This window comes from Macaca thibetana, chromosome 20 (genome assembly GCF_024542745.1).
Source record: "Macaca thibetana thibetana isolate TM-01 chromosome 20, ASM2454274v1, whole genome shotgun sequence".
In the NCBI taxonomy this organism is placed as follows: Eukaryota; Metazoa; Chordata; class Mammalia; order Primates; family Cercopithecidae; genus Macaca; species Macaca thibetana.
Window position 1 is genome coordinate 2,291,624 of NC_065597.1, and position 6,680 is coordinate 2,298,303.

The 6,680-nt window shown below is 35.1% G+C and overlaps 1 pseudogene; it reads left to right on the forward strand.

The window, feature by feature from the left end:
- Window positions 1–4,711: 4,711 nt before the first annotated feature.
- Window positions 4,712–4,967, forward strand: LOC126944966 (40S ribosomal protein S27-like; annotated as a pseudogene).
- The last annotated feature ends 1,713 nt before the right edge of the window (window positions 4,968–6,680 follow it).

Here is a 6,680-nt window from a genome sequence, read left to right on the forward strand (position 1 = left end):
TTTTTACATTTAGGTCTATGGCCCATTTTGAGTTAACATATGTGGTTTGAGCTGTGGATCAAAGTTCTGTTTTGCATACAGATATCCAATCATTGTAGCACCATTTGTTTAAAACATTTTCCTAGCTCCGCTGAATTGTCTTTGTGCCTTTATTGAAAATCCAGTGTCCATATATGTTTGGGCCTCTTTCTAGACTCTTTATTCTATTACAGTGATCTTCTTGTTTATCTTTATGGCAATATCTTACATTCTTGATTACTGAATTTTTAATAAGTCTTTAAATCAGGTAATATTCATCCTTCAATTTTGGTCTTCTTTTTCAAAGTTCATTTGGATATTCTAGGTACTGTGCTTTTCCATATGAGTTGTTAGAATCAGTTTGCCAATTTCTACAAAAAAAAGCCTACATGGAGTTTGATTGTGATTTAATTGAATTTATAGAACAGTTTGGGGAAAATTGACAGTTTTACAATATTATGTGTTCTGATTCATGAACATGATACATCTTTTCATTTATTTAGGATTTTTTTCCGTTTCTGTTAACACTGTTTTTTAGTTTTGTGTGTTCATGTCTTGCATATATTTTATCCCATTTATTCCTAGTAATTTCATACTTTTAGTGCTATTGTAAATGACATATTAAAAAATTTCAACTTCTAATTTTTCTTTTTCTGGAAAGTTGAAATATAATTTATTTTTGTGTGTTAATTTTGCATCCTGCAACTTTTCTAAATTCATGTATTAGTTCTAGTTGCATTATTATACATTCCATTGTGTTTTGTGTTTTTTACATAGACAATCATGTCATCTGTGAATACTGACATTTTTACTTCTTTTTGTCCAAAACGAAATGCCCTTTAGTTATTTTTCTTCCCTTATTGCTCTGGCCAGAATCTCCAGTACAATGTTGAATATAACTGGTGAGAATGGACTTCTTTGCTTTGTTTCTGTTCTCAGGGAAAACATTCTGTCTTTTATCAATACCTTTGATGTTAGTTGTTTGTTTTATGTAACTGCCTTTATTGAGTTGAGGAAGTTTTCTTCTACTTGTAGTTTGCTGAGTTTTTATCAGGAATAATGTTGGATTTTGTCAAATGTACTTTCTGCATCTACTGAGAGGATAATATAGTTTGTTTTCAATGTTAGAACAAGCTACATGAAGGTGATTTACATTAATTTTTGAATGCTGAACCAACTGTGCATTCCTGAGATACACTCAAGTTGATCATGATGTATTATCATTATTGTAAAATGTTGAAATCATTTTGCTAAAAAATTTTCTTGGACTTTTTATATCCATGATCCTAAGAGTTATTAATCTGTAGTTTTCTTTTCTTACAACATCTTTGATTTTTTGTACCAGAATAATTTTTGTGTCATGAGTGGGTTGGAAACTATTTCTTCAGGTTTCAAATTTCTCCAAGAGTTTGTGTAGAATACTATTTATTTGTTAAATGTTTGGCAGACTTCAACAGTGAAGTTATCTGGGCTTTGAATTTTGTTTTTTGAAAAGCTTTTAACTCTAAAAACAATTTCACTTTCTCACTCCTGAGACTGGTAATATTGATAATTTGTTCTCTCTCTCTCTCTCTCTCTCTCTCTCTCTCTCTCTCTCTCTCTCGTGTGTGTGTGTGTGTGTGTGTGTGTGTGTGTGTGTGTGTGTGTATCTCAAAAGTCTGGCTAGAGGTTTATCAATATTTTTGGAAAATAAAAAGAACCAGATTTTGGTCTCATTGTTTTTCTCTTATTTTTCTGTTTTATATTTTCATTTTCTTCCACCTTCATCTTCATTATTTCTTCTCCTACCTTTGAGTTTAATTTGCTGTTCTAATTTCTCAAAATTGATGCTGAGATAGTTCATTTGAGGCATCCCTCTTCTGCTCCTCCTGCTCTTTGTTTTTGATAAAGGTCTTCAGTGCTCTAAATTTTGTCCCAATTACTGCTTTGGAAGCATTCCTCAAAGTTTGATATGTTGTGTTTCTGTTGTCATTCAATTAAAACAATTTATAATTTTTGTTAGTTTCTTCTTTGACATGGGTTATTTATGAGAATGTTATTTTATTTCTACATATTTTTAGATTTTTCCAGAGATACTTCTGTTGTTGATTTTATTTTAATTTCATTGTGTTCAGAGAACATATTTTATCTGAACTGAGTTCTTTCACATTTATTGAGACTTATATTATGACCCAGAGTATAACCTGTCTTTGTAAATGTTTCATATGTACTTGAAAAGAACGTTCATTTTGCTGTCGTTGGGAAGAGTGTCCTAAAAATGTCAATTAGGTCCAGTCATTTTTTTATAATTTTCAAGTCTTCCATCCTTACTGATATTCTGTCTACTTTTTCTATCAATTATAGCTGGTTATATTTGTGGTTTTCTACTTCTACTTGCAGTCCTATCTCTTTTTTTTTGCTTCATATATTGTTAACCTATGTTATCAGGTACATAAATGTTTAGGATTTTAAAAATCTTTTGCTTGGCACATAATGGACGAAACTTTGCATGTATCTTAGCAAGATACATGGAAAGATATGTGCAAAATGTAACAAAATGTAATAGCGTAATCTACTTGGATATGTCTTCATTTCATATACTCCATAATGCACTTCTTTTTGTTTTACAAGGCAATATGGAGATGTGATCATTCCTCTTCCTACAAGTATTAGCCTGACTAATATTAAACTTATGTTCTGTTTCTGGTATTATGTGTCTATGATTTTCTAGGTGTCCAACATTTAAATTCAATGCTCAATCATCAAAATCAAAGATATTTTATATAATAAATTTAAAGGGTATTTTATATGGCAATTAAACACTACCCATGTAGTTTCAACAGTATACAGACTCCACTGAAGAGATGACAACGTCGGTAGTGATGACCAAGTTTCCGCATGTGTAGGCAATGTCATTTATGCATTGATGGCTATCTAAATGACACTTAAGTTTAAGACATATACCTTGATGTTTAAATGTGAAAAAAATTTTTTTAAGTCTATGAAATATGGTTCATGCCAGGTAGGAATATTGTTTTCTATATAGTGATGGATGAATCAGCCAAGTTACTGTCTCTATAGAGCTTACATTGTAGTGTGTATAGGCCAATATGAAATAAACTCAAAATAAATGAGACAATTCTTACCCATGGTATATACTAAGAAGTAACGAAAGAGCAAAGCAGTTGGAGGTCAAAGGGGTAGGGTGAAGGTGCTATTAATTGGACTCTCAGTGAAGGCCTTTCTGAGGATGTCATGAGTGAGATGAATGTCACTGAGACCTGAATAGGGAGAGGGAGCCATGGGGAATGACATTGGGGAAGAGCATTTGAAGCAGAGGGAGCAACAAGTAGAAGGGCTCTTGATCAGGCATGAGCTTGGTGCTGGAGAAACATAAAAGAAAATCAGCATGGCTGGAGTTCAGTGAGTTAGAATGGTAGCAGGTGAAGGTGGAGAAGCAGGTTGTGAGGCTGTTTTTGCTTTAGTTTCTCTAAAGTTGAACTAGAAGATTAAGTATTCTTTTAGAAAAACACATTAGACACATTGCTGCACATGGGTGTGTTTCATTTCAACCCTGTGTGGGGACTAAAAGCAGAAGGAAATAAGCTGCGCCTCCCAGGGTGCTTAGCATCTGTACTACATGCAATTTAGCACTTGGATATATGTCTCCATGTGTTACTTGCAAATTGTATAATCTGTTTGAGCCTTGTCACTCTGAGGGGAAAGGGCCATGTTATATTGGTTCAATTAGTACAATATGGCTTCTCAAGGGATAGTTATGGCTGGGGGGAGGCAGGGGGTAGAAGAGGGTTGATGCAAAATCAGCATGTTTCCCGGCAATGATATTAACCGGTTAGCACTTAAAAGGACTATAATTGGAACATCTTTCTGGAGGGCAATCTTGAAATACGTATCAACCAATCTTAAGTTTTTTTTAATGCTTTTATGTTGAAAAGTATATGAAAGAAATGATCAGGGCAAAGATGCTTCAACAGGGATGTTCATTGAACTGCTTTTTTTGTAATAGCAAAAAAGTTGTCAGCAATGTAATGCTGGAAAACAGTTAGTATAAAATATTATTTAGCATTAAATTTGTGATGTAGATTTATACTTTTTGGCATAAATGATGTCTAAAATATTTTAAATGTAAAATATGGGCAGACGTAGAGTATAATTCCACCTTTGAGAAACAGTAAGTTTCTGTATGTGAGAAAAGAAAAAGAAAAAATATCTGTCCATCTACAAATATCAAAACAGCAGTTATTTCTTTGCATTGGGGTTATACATAGGCTTCCTTTTATCTTTACAGATGTTTATATTGTCTGAGCATTTTACAATGAATATACATTTTGTACATAAGATTATTAGAGAAAAAGCCTATTTCTATGTTGAAAAATAACAACAAGGCAAGCTGCTTGTTGAGCAGGAGTTAAGTTAAAGGGTACAACAGTTTATGAGGTAATGTCAAGAACACACTTGGGGCACATTCAGAAGAAAGTTGTTCTGGCATGACACTTGACACGTAATAGATAACAAATGGTGAGTGGTTGTTATGGGTTGAATTGTGTCCCCCACAAAATCCGTTATGTTGAAGTCCCAACCCATAGTATCTCAGAATGTAACCACAGTTGGAAATAGCAGATGCTGAGCGCACATCGCGTGCAGCTTGCTAGCAGTGTTGACTGAGAGTCTAGAAGGGCTGACTTGCGAAAGGATGACTTTGGCAAGGGATTTACTACCTCTATCCTTGGAAGAGGAGGAAAAGAAAAATCTTAAAAAGAAATGGCTAGTGCGAAGTCCACATTCTTACTATATGCATGTAAAATGTCCAGGTTGCTACAAGATTAGCACGGTTTTCAACCATGCTCAGAGTGGTTCTTTGACTAGGTTGTTTAACAGTGTTGTGCCAGCCTACAGGAGGAAAGGCCAGCCTCACAGAAGGCTATTCATTTAGGAGAAAGCAACACTAATGATCCATACAGCTTCCTGAATTTGTGTTATCTCACAGAAAAATTTATCATAAGTTCCATAATTCGAATTAATCTACCAAGATAATGTAATTACATTTCGTTTTATAAGGTGTACAACAGTGGTCTCCTATTTTGATGTCAGATTTTCAATGAAGTTTTGGTTATGGGCAAAAAAAAAAAAAAATCATCTTTACAGAGGCAGTTAACTTAAAATGAGGCAGGTCGGGTGGGTCCTGCTTCTAGTACGGATGCGTACAAAAGGAGGAAAGTCCATGTGAGGACACAGTGAGAAGGCAGCCGTCTGCAAGCCAAGGAGAGAGGCTTCAGGAGAATCCAAACCTACTGACACTTGGATCTTGGACTCGTAGCCTTCGCAACTGTGAGACAGTGAATTTCTGTTGTTTAAGCCACCCAGTTTGTGGTATTCTGTATGGCAGCTTTAACAAACTCATACAGTGGTCAAAAAATGGTGGCTGCTATTATTAAGAAGAGTTATTCAGCACTAGGCACTGCACTGAGGACTTTACATGCAGTATCTTATTTCTTCATCACATAATCTTACGAATTAGATTCTATGATTCATGCATGTTTTGCAAAAAAAATGTAACTGAGACCTAAGGGTCTTAAATAATTCATCACATAGCTAGCAATGTGGCATAGCTTGGTTTTAAATGTTGGTTGTCTGATGCTGTAACTTCTGCCCTTAGACGCTGCACTAATATTAGTACGACTTTGTGATGGTGCACAAAGTTAGGATCCAAGAAAGTTAACATGGCAACACCAATAAAACGGCACATTATTTCACTCTAGGTAATAAATGTATACAGTATTTTTATCTTTTTTGTTGAATTGAAAAACCCTTCCTCTTTATTACAAGGTAAAGATTTCATGATATTTTGTTTGGTTTTGAACCACTAGGGGTATAATCCCATATAACTCAGTGGAAAGAGTAGTTGAGTACTAGAACTGGGACCAGGTCTCTTGGAAACTAAACAGAGGCAAAGAACAAATAAAGGAAGCAGCCATTTGGAATTTGAAACCCTTAAATATTCAGTACTCCATGACAGTTTGCTTTTCTCTTAACTTGGGGATGCTGTGTCATAAACTCTTCAAGTCAATCTTCCGAGGAAGGTCTTACGATCAGTGAAGAAACTTAGGTTCTGAGAGATGAAGCAACTTTTCTGAACTCACAGTTCCAGTCAGTGTTCTTTATCTCCAAAGTCAGACTGGCAGCGCAAACATACGTCTTCTTGCTCCCTGGCCATGCTTGAAGAGGACGGCCATGCTTACCCAGGGAATTAACCCTTTCTCTGTTATCATTAATTTATACTTATTTCATGTTCACTCTTTAGAAGATATTCTGTATTTGACTGTATAGAGGAAAGTCTGAGTCCCTAACCCCTCAAAACTTTGAACTGCAGATAATTGAAACTTGGAAAGTTTACTTTCCAGAAATAACTTACTGGAGACTAAGTTGGAGAAAATAGGAAATCCCTCTTGTAATTCAAGATCTTAATAACACCAATATATAATCATTTAGTGAATGCTTGCAATGTGCCAGGAACCATGAAATGCAGTTTCCCATTAAACATGAGGCAGGTATTTCTCCAGCTTCTGAGAGAGTTGGCTGCTAACGGCTCCGAGCTGAGCCTCTCTCTAGGAATTTCCTTTAATCAAATGGGTGTCCCTTATCCAATGACTGGTTGATTAGGG